The following is a 12,930-nucleotide window of genomic DNA, read 5'->3' on the forward strand; positions in this document are numbered from 1 at the left end:
AATTTTAAGAGACTATGGAAGGTTTGAAATTGAAGTTTCAAGGAGTGGGAGATCAGTATAGACAGAAAAAATATCTCTGAATATATAGACAATATTAAGGATTTAAATGAAGTTAAAAATCATCCTCTTATAGTGATATCAGTCTGCTATATTGTGCTGTTTTACCTAGTAATTCTCAGCCACCTGAATTCTAGACATCAAACAGTGGGTTCAGGTCAGTTCAGTTCAATAGCTCAGTCCAGTCCAACTCTTTGCGACTCCATGAATTGCAGCACACCAGGCCTCCCTGTCCATCACCAACTCCCGGAGTTCATTCAAACTCACGTCCATCGAGTAGGTGATGCCATCCAGCCATCTCATCCTCTGTCGTCCCCTTCTCCTCCTGCCCCCAATCCCTTCCAACATCAGAGTCTTTTCCAATGAGTCAACTCTTCACATGAGGTGGCCAAAGTACTGGAGTTTCAGCTTTAGCATCATTCCTTCCAAAGAAATCCCAGGATTGATCTCCTTTAGAATGCACTGTTGGATCTCCTTGCAGTCCCAGGGACTCTCAAGAGTCTTCGCCAACACTACAGTTCAAAAGCATCAATTATTTGGCACTCAGCTTTCTTCACAGTCCAACTCTCACATCCATACATGACTACTGGAAAAACCATAGCCTTGACTAGATGGACCTTTGTTGGCAAAGTAATGTCTCTGCTTTTTAATACGCTATCTAGGTTGCTCATAACTTTCCTTCCAAGGAGTAAATGTCTTTTAATTTCATAGCTGCAATCACCATCTGCAGTGATTTTGGAGCCCCCAAAAATAAAGTCTGACACTGTTTCCACTGTTTCCCCATCTATTTCCCATGAAGTGATGGGACCAGATGTCATGATCTTAGTTTTCTGAGTGTTGAGCTTTAAGCCAACTTTTTCACTCTCCTCTTGCACTTTCATCAAGAGGCTCTTTAGTTCCTCTTCACTTTCTACCATAAGGGTGGTGTCATCTGCATATCTGAGGTTATTGATATTTCTCCAGGCAATCTTGATTCCAGCTTGTGCTTCTTCCAGACCAGCATTTCTTATAATGTACTCTGCATATAAGTTAAATAAGCAGAGTGACAATATACAGCCTTGATGTACTTCTTTTCCTATTTGGAATCAGTCTGTTGTTCCATGTCCAGTTCTAACTTTTGCTTCCTGACCTGCATACAGGTTTCTCAAGAGGCAGGTCAGGTGGTCTGGTATTCCCATCTCTTTCAGAACTGTCCACAGTTTATCGTGTTCCACACAGTCAAAGGCTTTGGCATAGTCAATAAAGCAGAAATAGATGGTTTTCTGGAACTTCTTGCTTTTTTGATGATCCAACAGTGGGTAGATGGACTCATATAAGGCTGGAACATTTGAATGGACTGTACCAAAGACAGTTTTAAACATGGTTTGTAGTGAAAACTTGAGGCATTAATTATATTACTCAAGGGAAATAGATAATACAGTAGAGAGAAAGGATAAAATATTGGAAGAAAGCAAACAAATAAACAAAAATGACACTGTTAAGAAATCAATGGAGTTGGACAAGCCAGCAAAGGAGACTGAGAAGTAAACAGAAATGGGAAGATAGCCAAGGGAGTCCAGAATCATGCAGAATGGAGTAAAAGAAGAGAGTCAATAAAGGTAATTAGTTAGCAGTGTCAATGAAGAAGGGAGATGGATTAAAATAAGAAATAGCATTGGGTCTTTAGTAATTAGAATACCATTAATTCTCTTGAAAAGAATAGATTGCATAAGGTAGACAAAAATATCTGAGAAACTAAAGACTGAGAAAGGTAATTTCTGGAAGTCTGACCCTGAAAGAAAGGAGTAAGAGATGCCTGACATCATCTTAACTTTTGTCTACTTAAAATGGATTATTTTTCATTTTTACATCTTAGTCCTTAAGGATACAAAGACAGGGAAAGGGGGAAAATTATTTTTTGTTTGTTTATACCAAACAATTAATTCTATATAAACAAATGTTAATAATGGTAACCTCTGGAGAGGTGTATGCAGTTGAAAATACAAAAGAGCTTTCATTATTTATGTCTAAGCCTCTCTGTTGTTTTTTTTTAAATTTCAATGAGAAAGCAGCCTTTTTGTCATTATGAAAGCAATTAAAATTTTAGCATGCCTCTAATATTTTGCTGTTTCATTTTTAATATTATTCAATATTAGAAGGTGAGTAAAATGCTTTCTTATACTGTTCTTATACTGATTTTATTCAAAATTGCTTTCTACCTGCCACAGAGAAACAAAAAAAGCCTGACAAATATATATTGGTTATTGGGAATGCTCAAACACTCATTTTAAATAGATTCTAAATCTTTTAGACGTTGGATTTTTCTTTCTTGCTCAGTTTCACACTGACATATGTAAAAGTATAATAAGAATTTGCTATTTAGTCCATTATGTGCAAAAGAGCAGGTTGTTTAGTGCGTCAAAAGCATCCTCTGTGGGCTTTTAACTAATCACTCAATCACATGAAAAAAGCTGAAGATAGAATAAGATGCCAGCCTACACAGAAATCATGGAAGCTCGAATTTGGCCAAATATCTTGGCAGAAAGATGGGTGCTTATATCCTACTGAACAGAACAAAATGAGATGAATTTACTATTTTCTTTATTTTTTCTTTTTGTCAGCAAAGTGTGATTTACAAATGAAGAATGATCAAGCCCAGGTTTCTTGATATTTGGACAGTACTTTCTACAGCAAAGAAATCTCCCCTGTAGACTCTGGAACACGTTGTATTATCTTATCATATAACAGATGACCAGCCATATGGCAAGGGAGGGGGAAACCAGGGAGGTAACAGTCTACAGTAGCAGTAGATGCGTGAATGAGAAAACAAAGGTTAAAACCATATATGTGAAATGTGGATGATTTTTCCATTTTTTAGTTAGAAGATATTTTTTTTGGAATGATATTTCTTGTCATATGAGAATATGTTTTAAAACTCATATTTATATACAAGATATTCATTTTAAAATAGATTTTAAGTGTTCTTTACAATAGCACAATTGGGATACAGCCTCAAAATCAATTACAATGTAATATGATCCATATATGCACACTCAAAAGGTCTAGTTTTCTAGAGACATTAAAATTTTTTAATATTTATATGAAATTGCCTAATTCACCCATTATGCAAATTTCCACCTGATGGTAGGTTACTAAACTATTTTAGGAGTTTGCAGTGTTTCTTTCAAGATACAAAACACAGCACGGCAGTCACTTATTTAATGTTACCTCAGTTGCTTAAATTCAAACTGATTTAATATCTCATTTAATGTTTTGCACTATTATTCATATAGCTTAACAGAGATAGAAATTTATAATGTGACAGGGCAGAAAGAAGATCTGATACTTGCCTTCCATTGTGCAAACTGTCTCTTCACTTTTCTGCAAAAAGTCAGAGACTGACAAACGCCACAATAGATGTATAGACTATAATGTTGTAATTACCTACTCAGCTATGGAAGAAGGGAAGTGTTCCAAGTATACATGATTTTATCACAATTTCTATCATCATCCAATATCTTAGTTATATTAACAAAATTAATTTCCTTGTTTAAAATTTATAGTAATAAGAATAAATTGTGAGTCATTATCTTCGATATATTTGGCTTGCTTTACTTTAAGTCGTAAAGCATTCTATGCCACAAAATGCAATACTTTTCAATAGACTTTTTACATAAAGATCACATAAGTTATAACTTTTTCTCACTTGCATAATTGTGTGCATTCATAGACATAGATAAATATCAACATATAACAATTTACTCTTTATAAAAGTGTTTTTTCAACATTAACATATGTGCTTAAAAATGAACAAGTCAGAAATGTATAATTATTTTAAAAAGTGAATGTATTTGTTTAACCATCATCCAGAACAGGAAATAATACATTATGCCATCCAAGATACCCCTCATGCTTCCTTCCAGTTACTACCAAACCTCCTGAAATCTAACCCCTAGTCTAACTACTCAATATAGACTAATTTTGACTGTAGTTGAACTTAAATAAAAATAATCTATGTCCTCTCTGTGTTAATTTTCTTTGACACAGCACTATATTTATGTCTGTCCCATCTAACTGCAAGTTACAGTAATTCATTTTCATTCCTGTATAATATTCTATGATACAGATATATCACAATTTAATTATCCATTAGATAGTTACTAGATTCTTAGGACTTTTAAGGTTTCATTAGATGGTATGGGATTTGAGGGGTGGACAGCTATTATCTGACTTGGGGTTTAATAGAATAACTCTGGATTCAATATTGAGAATGGACTGGTGAAGGGAGGAGGGTTAGGGTAAAAACAGGTAATAACTTTCTAGTATCTTTGTGGCATATTAGAGGCTAAGAGATACTAGAAATGGTAAAAACTGGAAGAAATCCAGATGTATCTGATTATTTTTAGTATATTGTCAGCATTTGCTGATAAATTAGATATGGAGAATATTCAAAAAGAGAGAATAATTAAATATAATTCCACTGTTTTTGGCAGAAACAAAGGGAAAGAGTTATCTTTTACTGAGATGGAGAAATGTGAGAGAGGGAAAATTTATAAAGGTTAAATTTTTTTTTTTTTTTTTTTTTGTAATTCACAAAACATGACTGTAGCTATCAAAGTAACTAGGCTATTTACTAAATCCATCCAGTAAGGGAAAACACACACACACACACACACACACAATTGTCTTTCAGAAGGTATTAGGAAAACAGATGCATACTTCCATATCCTTGTTTTCTGAATTACTTTAATTAATGAAGAAAATGTCTTTAACCTCAGTGAAAGAAGCACACTAACAATTTAAAATATTAGTTTCTTAATATAAACAAAGAAAAGGTCACAATGTACCTCAAGGACTTTTTTTTTTAACTTTTGTGATGAGTAGAATCAAAAAAATCAGTATCTTAATTTTAGAATTCTGATGGGGTATTGGCTCCTATGAAAATGGCAATATACTCTCAAACATTTAAATAAGGAAGAATGGTGATTATTAAGTTCCTGGCTAAGAGTTACTGCTGCTGCTGCTAAGTCGCTTCAGTTGTGTCCGACTCTGTGCGATCCCATAGACAGCAGCCCACCAGGCTCCCCTGTCCCTGGGATTCTCCAGGCAAGAACACTGGGGTGGGTTGCCATTTCCTTCTCCAATGCATGAAAGGGAAAAGTGAAAGTGAAGTCGCCCAGTCATCTCTGACTCATAGCGACCCCATGGACTGCAGCCCACCAGGCTCCTCTATCCATGGGATTTTCCAGGCAAGAGTACTGGAGTGGGTTGCCATTGCCTAGTTATCAGTTATCACAAAACCTGAGAATCACTCAGCATAAAAGACCTAGAGCTAATACATGTAGGAAATGTTATCAATATTCATGAGTCCATCACAAAACTTTATTGCAACTGGAGAGAACGTAATGATATAATGGATACTAGATTAGGTGAGTAGAGAATGCAATCATTGCTAAAGCCATAGTTTTCATAACCAAACCAGTGTTCTACTCCAAGTAAACTTTAGCACTACTTTCTAGCTCCTTCTCATTTAAGAAAATGTACTTTAAGAGATATGCAAAGCAATGGGAAAATACATCAGATTTGAAGGTGAAAGTGTTAGTCACTTAGTTGTGTCCTACTCTTTGTGACCTTGTGGATTGTAACCTGCCAGGCTCCTCTGTCCATGGAATTCTCCAGGCAAGAATACTGGAGGGGATAGCCATTCCCTTCTCCAGAGGATCGTCCTACTTAAGTATAAACCTTAGAATTTTAGAATACCCTTTGTGGGAGACTTTCTGCAGTTCACGGGTCAAAGAATAACCTGTATATTGTTCTCTTTCTGTTATTATGGAAACTGAAGCCAGTGGCATGTATTAAAAATATGTTAAGGCAATATGTTTGCTTCTTCCAGTTCTATATAAAAATAGAAACTAACATTTGCATGGTGTATTATAGTTTTCAAAGTGCTACACATACCTTAGCTTACTTAATTTTTGATTTTACATCTTAGATTCAAAAAGGCACTCTTTAAATAGCAATCATTATCTCTAGGAAAATGTAACCATTAGCAGAGGAAACAAATATAACCAACTCTACATTTCATTCTGTATTTAGATAAGAATTTCACAGTAGTTTGCAGCAACTATTAGCAGATACTTGCTTTCTGGAGCTCTATACATAATTCAAGTTCAAGCAATACTCTCCCCTCTACATCCCATCAACCTCTTTACCATTATTAGAATCCTTCCTTTGTGGCCACAGCATAATGCATGGAATACTTTTAAAATATTCTTTCGCTTGATCTCTTTTCTTAAACTTTATGGTACTTAAAATCTTAGCAACTCCACAAATCACGTAACTGAAGTAGATGTTGTTCAACTTAATCTGCATATTGTATTTTGAATATTTTTCTACTCTTTGCCCAGTTATGTCCTCCCAGTATCTAGTAATGCCATTCTCTCAACCTCATCCTGCCCTCCAGCCCTCCAAAACAAAGATTAAGGATTTTGATCTCCTATGAATGTCCTTTGCAACCCCTTCCAAGCTATAGTTTTTGTCCTATGCCCCCACAGAATAAAATGGTGTATAAAGGTGTCACATTATTGTCATGTTAAAATTGTCCCTCAACAAGAGGGATTATAATGACAAAATCTATTATTAAAGGACATATATTTGGCATCTTACATATGTGCATTGTCTTTGATGAATGAAAAGAGTGGGAAAATTATTTTCTATGATCAAAAGTAGCAAAAAGGGGCCAACACATATAGCTTATTAAAATTTTCAGGTTTGTGGTAAATATAAAAGCATCCAATCTACACAAGCATATCAAGTAGAGATCATTAGTCCTTTTAACAGGTCCAGAAACTCAGGTTCTGAGCACTAAGTTTAGCTTAAAGTATCCACAGTTACACAGTCACATCAGTAATAAATGGGAGAGGCATATTTCCTACAAACCCGGTCTGTCAAACCACAAGGCTCATGTTCCTTCTCATACAACAGCAACAAAACATATATTTATATAATATACTGTATTAGTCTGCTAGGGTTGCCATAGCAAAATACCACAAATATCTGTTATAATATTTTAGGTGACAAAATATCTAAATTTATGTTGTTGTAAGTGTCCTAAACAACAGAAATTTATTTACTCACAGTTAGAGAGGCTGCTGCTGCTAAGTCGCTTCAGTCGTGTCCGACTCTGTGCGACCCCAGAGACGGCAGCCCACTAGGCTCCCCCGTCCTTGGGATTATCCAGGCAAGAACACTGGAGTGGCTGCCATTTCCTTCTCCAATGCATGAAAGTGAAAAAATAAAGTGAAGTCGCTCAGCCGTGTCCAACTCTTAGCGACCCCATGGACTGCAGCCCACCAGGCTCCTCCATCCATGGGATTTTCCAGGCAAGAGTACTGGAGTGGGGTGAGAGAGGCTGGGAACCCAAAATCAAAGTGTTGCCAGTTTGTTTTTTTCCTGAGATCTTTCTCTTAGGCTTATAGACAGCAACTTTCTCATTGTGTTTTCACCTGGCCTTCACATGTACACTTCTGGTTTCTTTTCCTCTCTTTCTAAGGATGTCAGTCTTACTGGATTAGGCCACAATTCTATGACTTTTTTTAAGCCTAATTACTTCATTAAAGGGACGACCACCAAATACAATCACATTGGGGTTTGAGTTTCAACACACGAATTTGGGGAGAAACACAATTCAATCTATAATACATGTATTTTTCTTTTTCACTTAAAAGAATGAGTATACTAACTACTAATATAGTGTGTGTATGTATGCGTGTATGTATGTATATATGTGTGTGTATATATATATATATATATATATATATATATATACGCATACAGGTTAAATTACCTAATTTATTGAATATTAGGTTGACCAAAAATTTCTTTGGGTCTTAAGGAATAGAATGGCAAAGAGAAAATTGACACTGTATTAGCCAAAAGATATGTTAACATAAAGGCACATTGAAGAAGTAGGAATAGAGAAACTATTTTCTAATCTTACTTCCATTGGATTTGTATGGCATAATAAAATTTTTATTATTTATCTTCATTAGTATTTATTAAATAAATAACTATTTCCTTGTCTTCATTGTTTATTATGGTATCATACACTTTAGAAAAATATATTTTACCTTCACATCTTATAACTGGTAATATGGAAAACCTCTAGAAGGTTATTTCATAAATGAACTGTAAAATATCAGAGCATTTAGTTTTTTTCTGTAATGACTAACCTTAAGTATATTAGAAATAATGATTCTCTGACTAGTTTGATATCAGTGCCTCATTTCAGTAGCATATTTTGCTTTATGCTATTTTTTGGATGTTAGTGTTTCATGTAAAATTATAAAAAAAAAACTTTCTAATATCTTTTTAAATTATATTTCTTGATGTCATTGTTTGAGTTACCAAGCAATTGAAAAGCATAACACTTTTTCTACTAATATTTAGTGTCTCCTCTAAAAAAATTGCTGCTTTGCTTTTATCTGGTATTTTATTACAATTAACTTGCAGATATAAAAATAATTTTATTGATTTCGTTACATATCTTTATGAACCCAATTTCATCTTCCATGTATTTTTATCTGAGTATTCTCTGTTATTCAATAAATAAATGTATAGATTACAAGAAGCAATAATTTCTGTATATCATTTCTGGATTCCATAAATTTTTACTTGTTTTATTGGCTGTCTTTCCAAATTGCAATTAAAATGATATACCTGGTTCTTATCAACATTTTGAATAAACATTCAAAAATCTTTTTATTTGGGCTTACCTTCTTAATCTTTTATGTCACATTTTAAGGCTTTTAAAATCTTGATGTACCTATGTTGCAAGAATTGACCAGAGCATTGTTTCGGGAATGGGCTTAGGGGAAGCTGAATTAGGATACATTAAATTTAGGGTTAGTGAGATAATATATTTATGTGGTTGACAGTCATTTCAACACATGATGTAGGAAATGGCTTTCAGGAATATTCCTACTACCCACTGTGAAAATTCAAGGTGGAAGAGTACAAGAATAGAAATAGAACTGCACTGTGAACATGTCCTATAGCCACACAGACTTATCAAACACAGGAGAATGTCAGACGGAAGAGAAATCAAAGTCAGTATTGCCCTACAATTCAAACAAGAAGTAATTCTGTCTTAAACTTCAAACTTTAGAAGCCTCCTCATATCACAAATACTCACAAGAACATTTACTAAAAACATGATAAATGACTCTCATTCAGGATTTGCATCTAGAGTTGATATAGTGCAATTCATAACTAAATATGTACTGGTATGAATAACACCATCAGGCCCTGGGGAAATACTTCTCCTGCTTAAATTCTGAAGACAAAAGATCACTGATTATTAGTCCCATGAAGATGTGAGTCAGACATTGCTTCTGAGTTCAGGAAGGATTTAAGTCCTGCTGCTAAGTCACTTCAGTCGTGTCCGACTCTGTGCGACCCCATAGATGGCAGCCCACCAGGCTCCCCCGTCCCTGGGATTCTCCAGGCAAGAATACTGGAGTAGGTTGCCATTTCCTTCTCCAATGCATGAAAGGGAAAAGGGAAAGTGAAGTCACTCAGTTGTGTTAGGTAACATAAAAAAAACAAAAACAAAAACTAATGAGCTGATAGCAATAATGCAACAGAGTCTCATATAATAAGATATCATTTCCCAGCAGTTCTCCATAATAAATATAATAGGTCTCCATTTATATTCTTCTTAAATTTCTGGAATGTTAGGGGTAGATTAAACAATTTCAATTACAATATCTTATATTTTTAAAGTTTACAGTCCCCTCCAAGGATATGAAAAGGCCCCATGCAGTAGTGTTGCTGAAGATTTAGATTCAGCTGCTTTATGGTGAACTTTACCTGATCTGGCCCTATGGACAGTGATGAGGTGCAATCATTCCCATTGGGTGATGACTTGGTGCCTGCCTGCAGTTTTGCTCCACAGTCACTTAATTATAAAGTCATTGTTAGCATATATTTAATGTACTGAACTGCCCAGATGTTCAGTTCAACTTTTAGCTCTAGCATTTTCTATCACTATTTCTTTAAACTATCCCTCTAGGTTTTTCTTTTTCCAAATATCTACACTGAAAGGGTTAAACTAAATGACAGTATATCACTTGGGTTCAAAGCTAGGCTTCTGATATATATATATATATAATATATTTATATATATTATATATATATATATATATATAATAAAACTTTATTATTTCCTCTTAAAGCAGTAAAAGGTGAATGCTCCAGTTTACCAAGAAAATCTGCTCTGAAGGACCTAGGTTCACTGAAGGACCGAGGTTCCTTCTTCTATATTCTAACGCCAACACTAGCACCGGTGTGGTCTGCATAATCAGAATTGTGTTCTCTTGTATTTCAGCAGGTGGGAAGAAGAGAAAGAATATGGAAGAGACATATGCTCAGTCTTAATTCCACAGTCTGTAAGTGGCACCCATTCTTCTGATTGTACTCCATTGAACTTGGACACACAGCCATACCAAAATTTAAACAAAGTTAAGTGGTATGGCTGGACAGAACAAGCTTGGCCAAAATTCCACTTATTTGGTTGAAGGGATACTGGATTTTGATGAACAAAGAGCAACATTTGCAATAATCCCTAAATTAACTTCAAGTTGTGAAATTATAATCTTTATGTGTCAAGTTCTTAAATTTATTATTTCATGTTTGTCAAAAGCACATTTAAAATTTGGATAAAGTTAATGCTTGGTAGAACTTTGGGAGAATGACATTGAAACATGTAAAATATCATGTATGAAACGAGTTGCCAGTCTAGGTTCGATGCACGATACTGGATGCTTGGAGCTAGTGCACTGGGATGACCCAGAGGGATGGTATGGGGAGGGAGGAGGGAGGAGGATTCAGGATGGGGAACACATGTATACTAATTAAATAATTTTCTATTAAAGAAAATTTTAAAAAAAAGTCAAAAAATAAAAATAAAATTAAAAAAAAAATAAAAAGAACTTTGTATTCTAAATTTTTCCTGCAACTGCATCAGTACAAATTTCTCCTAAATATTAAAAAGTGGAATTGTCAATGTTACATGCATTCCCCCAAAATTTATAGTATAAGAATGATAGTTGGTATTACTTATGTGCTTATTTATGAGATATAGGTAAAGTTTCTTTAAAAATTAGTGCAATTTAATTCTGTTTCTAGAGACAATATTTTTGTTATTTTTACACCATTACTGTAAATTTCTCAGGCAGATATGTAATGCTAAACTAATGTTATTTTCTTTCCAATTGTAATAGTTTAAGGGATACTATTTGAATCATATTTCCATCTACAACATTCAACTTTCCACTAACAAATTAAATGTAAACTCTGCATATATGAGCAGTTCTAGTGTTTCTTTTTTAAAGCATAAAAAGGTCATAAAGAATGAGAACTACATGCTAATTATACTAGAAATCTTAAGAAGTACATATTTCTAGACTAATGGACTCAAGTACACAGAATTATTTCTTTGATAAAATTCATAGGCAGGATAGTGGTTTTCATTTTCAAAACTCATTTATCACAATATGAAGGTAATCTGAACTCATTTTAGCTAATTAACATGTTCATTTTATTTGATTATAAAAACATGTCCAAAACACAGTAAAAAAGCTACATTATATTTATAAAACTCTACCTTAAATTTTCTCTAAAATGAGTAAACTCCTTAGAGCCATCGTAGAAAATGACACCATGATTTTCAGATTACCTTTGCCAAATGTTTTATTTTTGTTGCTATCATTTCATATTATCTTGGAGCTATAAATTTTTCTAGGATCTCTTTTTTGAGTATATTAAGAAACCAAAAAAAAAAAAATCTTAAATAAATTTCCAGTGATCAGGCAGCAAGTTCACAATTCGAGTATATTTTAGGGCAGATTCTGAGGTTAATAATGAGCTACTCCAAGCTATCTTGACTCTAACACATAGGTGTCAAAGTATGGCCCATATACCAGAAGCATCAGCATTACCTGAAAATCTGTTATAAATGCCAGTTATCAGACCCCATCCCAGATTTATGGGATCAGAAACTCTGTAAGTAGGACATAGCAACCACTGGTATAACAAGCTCACTCCTGTTCACTGAGCAAAATGGCAGAGTAGGAGGTCTCAGAACTCAGTCCACTCCATGAATACATCAAGAATACATTTTCATGTGGAACAATTCTCACTTAAAACTAACTGGAGACTAGCAGAGAGACTCCTATAGATGCATATGGAATCAGGTAGGAAGGGTAGACAAGTAATCAGGTTGGGACCTGCACCCCTGGAAAGAGACTCAGAGGAGAATAAAGATTACACAGGCAGAGACCCTCCCCAGGCAGTGAGCAGGTAAGGCACACACTGGGTGCCCCTGCCCTGGAGTCTGGTTCTGGGGAGAGTAGTCCCCTAGGCTGTTTGGAGGACCAGTGAAACTGACAGAAGGGATATGCGAAGCCTGGACTTCCCCTCACGGGGAGTGTGCATTCACGTGCTTGCTCAGGGGGACAAAAGGGCAGAGAGGGCAGGTTGCCTGGCACGTGTCCCAGTTTGAGCCCGGCACCACATCTGGTTCCCACTTGATCATAATGCAGCTCCACATTGGAGAAAGGGCAGTGGCTGTGGCATAGAGAAGAGCTCAGCTGCAAGGGAAAAAGGTGGCTCAAACGTGGAGTAGCATTGGTTTTTCTGGAGGCAGAGCCTCAAAAATGGTCCATGTCTCTAACTGTAGCTGGGACCACCACAGTCCTTGTCTCGGCTCATGTCAAACATTTGCACCAACCCTGCCTGCTCTGGGGCGCAGCTCCACACTGTGAAAAAGGCTGCAATAGCCAAGGCCAATGCTCAGCTGCAAGGGATAAAGGTGGTTTTGATTCAGTGTGGCAT

General features: G+C 35.3%; 1 protein-coding gene across 5 annotated transcripts in view; it reads right to left on the bottom strand.

Moving 5' to 3' along the window:
- Nucleotides 1–12,930, bottom strand: part of CTNNA3 (catenin alpha 3) — a 1,905,103-nt gene that overhangs the window by 583,375 nt on the left and 1,308,798 nt on the right.

This window comes from Bos taurus, chromosome 28, assembly GCF_002263795.3.
Source record: "Bos taurus isolate L1 Dominette 01449 registration number 42190680 breed Hereford chromosome 28, ARS-UCD2.0, whole genome shotgun sequence".
NCBI classification, from domain to species: Eukaryota; Metazoa; Chordata; class Mammalia; order Artiodactyla; family Bovidae; genus Bos; species Bos taurus.